The sequence below is a fragment of the Podarcis pityusensis genome, assembly GCF_964106645.2.
Source record: "Podarcis pityusensis genome assembly, chromosome: 16".
NCBI lineage: Eukaryota > Metazoa > Chordata > Lepidosauria > Squamata > Lacertidae > Podarcis > Podarcis pityusensis.
Window position 1 is genome coordinate 40549343 of NC_138041.1, and position 2801 is coordinate 40552143.

A 2801-nucleotide genomic window follows, 5' to 3' on the forward strand; every position below is an offset into this window, starting at 1 on the left:
AGAAGTTACAAGACTTACTTGAACTTAATCAGAGTTATTTGATATTTTCCCCTTGCACAAAAGCTATATATACGGAGGCATGAAGAAACTTATTTGCACCATGCACAAGAGTGAGGGAGAAGCATGCCACTCTTAATTTTTTTAATCACGGGATATTTAAGCTCTAGATGCATATCAGCAACGGAAAGATTCTTAAACCACCAAATGCTTGGCAGGATAGCTATTCTAGCCACCTGTCCATGCAACAAAGTCCTGGTCATGTGCTAATTTCACTTTACACACATTTCTCTCACACACCAAGCAAAGGTGATTAATCGCTTAAAATGAATCTGAAAATTGAAAAATCAGTCTCTGGTAATAAACATTGTCTCTGAGAAACAACTTAAGGGTAATACAGCATTCTAAACATGCTGTTCCTTGCAATCAAGGTATTTCCAATTGTAAAAGCATACATTCCTAGCTGCTCTATAAGGAAATCTATAATCTCAACACTCGTGGCAGGAAGTTCTGTACTTACTCTGCTCGTTTGGCCAATGGCACTTCCACCCAACCAGTGATGTCATGCAGCAGACTGCTCACCAGTTGATTGCTGCATCTCTCCACCCAGTTCAAATGAAACTGCCTGCCTCTCGGCTTACAAGAGCTTTTGTGTTGGAAGGAAGGGGATCAAGGAGGAAGCACCTTCCTTGCCAACAGCAGTAATCTGGAACCCTTACAGGGTCTCCAGCACAAAGCAGATGGCCTCCACCTCCCAATGCTGGTCTACCTCCGTCGTCTCCCTCTCTCAGGCAAGATCGCTGCCTGGGTACCAGAGAAACCTGCTGCTGTCACCCGAGGCAAGAGCAGATCAGATGACGGAGCACAGTCTGTGTGACTCCATTAGCAGACTGACAGGCAGAGCTCAGGAATCCTTCTTCTCAGAGCCAGCCCAACCATGAGGCCAGGCCAGGCAACGGCCTTAGGTGGCAGGATCCACGGGGCAGCAGATCTCGATGTTGATCTCCCACCCCTTGTTTCTGATGTAGCTCTTCCCTCGCCCCTTCTTCCTTGGCAGGGAGGCTCCATTTTGGGGTCCACGGCAGGTCCCAAAATGCTTTGGGTTGGCCCTGCTTCTCCCACCCTCCTTATGGCAGGCTGAGAGGGAGAACTTGACAGCTTTGAACCCCACACCCCTCCAGACACACATTCCTAAAGTCTGCATGGAGAACAAGGCTGGCGAAGGGGCAAGGCAGGGCCTTTCCAACTCCAGTCTGGAGAAGCAGATACAGAGCCCGACCTATGCTCAACCTCTGCCACACTCCTTTTACAATCCTATTAGCTCAACAGCCATAGACGCAAGCCTCCATGCCAACTGAAAAACATAAATAGACCCCCATTTACGAACTAAAAATTTAACCTAAGAGTATTAAAACATCAGGGGCTCTAAATACAACACCCCCCACTCCCCCAAGCTTGCAAAGGAGCCTTCAACACCTACCAATTAACCCTTTCGTGAAGGCTGAGATCGGCTTCAGCTGCTACCTGGGGGGCAAAGAAAGCTGCTCATCCCAATCCTCCCAGGACAAATAAGAGTCCGAGCTGGAAAGCAGAGTCTGCCCCCTCCCCGCGCCTCAAATATCACATTTTACCCCACAAAGCAATCAACCCCGGGGCTGCAAAATGAGCAGATTATCCCTTCCAGCGACGCCTGGCAAAAGCGATACAGGCTGCTACCACAGAAGGGGGGCGAGGATCCCCCCCCCCGCCCCTCCTGACAAAGAGTCTCGCGCAGCGCATCCCTCGCCCACCTGGACGGAGAGGAGCCCTTGCCCGGAAAGGGAGAGCCCCTCCTGCTCCAAGCCACCACACCAGCCAGATCCCCCCGCCCCAAGAAAGGAAGAATGCAAGCGATGCTGCTGCTGCTGCTGCTGGGGGGGGGCACAGCTACCAGACGGCAGAGCAACAGACCCCCCCCCCGAAAACGCCCGGGTCCCTCTGCGGGCGAAGCAGGCAGGGAGCAGACGGGGAGGCGGCGGCGGGGGGGCCCTTCCTGGAAGCCGAGACAAAGCAGGGGACCCCCCCCCCGCCCGCGTATCGGAGAGGGAGAGAGAGGCGAGCCTGGACCCCCCCCCCGGCCTCACCCCGCCAGACGCGCCGGCAGCGCCCTCGTCTCCCTCCTGGCTCTTCCGCCTTCCTGCCGGGGCTCCGCAAGGCGGGCGGGCGGGCGGGCGGAGACGCGGAGCCGGGCCAGCCCCGCCGATGCCGATGCCGCCGCCTCCTCACGTGCTGCGCGCGCCGCTCGGCGAGGCTCTGGGTCCCCTGCCCTCGGATTCTCCTCCCCGCAGGCGCGCCCGGCCCTCCTTCCCGCGCCCCGGGGACCCGGCCTGCTGGGCGGCGGGGCCTCGGGCTCTCGGCCTGGGAACTCCCTCCGCCCCCTCGGGCCGGCCCTGGAGATGGCCAGGAACTTGGGTGGCTTGAAAAGAGGATTCGGCTAATTCACGGCGAAGGAGCCCGGGATGCTTCGGGCTGCCGGCAGCCAAGAGGGCTCTTGCACCCGGTCCCGCTTGCGGCTTTCCCGGAAGAGAGGTCTGCTTGGCCACTGGGGGACCAGGACGCCATCGGCCGGAGCCAGGTGAAGGCTCGTCTTTCATTATGCCAAGTCAGAACTAGTCCAGGATTGTCTGCACCAACTGGCAGCAAGCCAGGACTGCCCCTCTGGGCTTCAGCGTGCAGGGCAGCAGCCCCTCTCCACAGAGCCGGAGGCCGGCCGGCCTTCTCTCGCTTTCCTGTTTCCTCAGAGTAGCGCCCCTTTCGCCACTTAT

General features: G+C 57.2%; 2 protein-coding genes across 15 annotated transcripts in view; both read right to left on the bottom strand.

The window, feature by feature from the left end:
- Positions 1 to 2281, bottom strand: part of CLIP1 (CAP-Gly domain containing linker protein 1) — a 110695-nt gene extending 108414 nt beyond the window's left edge. For 9 of the 13 annotated variants that reach the window (XM_080986579.1, XM_080986574.1, XM_080986570.1 and 6 more), the window contains exon 1: positions 2121 to 2281. The gene's annotated coding sequence lies outside the window, so the exon portion shown is untranslated. Of the gene's footprint in view, positions 1 to 517; positions 782 to 1477; positions 1706 to 2120 lie in introns of those variants that run through there. The other 4 variants (XM_080986573.1, XM_080986572.1, XM_080986575.1 and 1 more) reach the window with 3 other exon arrangements.
- Positions 1 to 2801, bottom strand: part of ZNRF3 (zinc and ring finger 3) — a 256111-nt gene that overhangs the window by 34758 nt on the left and 218552 nt on the right. The window lies entirely within an intron of this gene.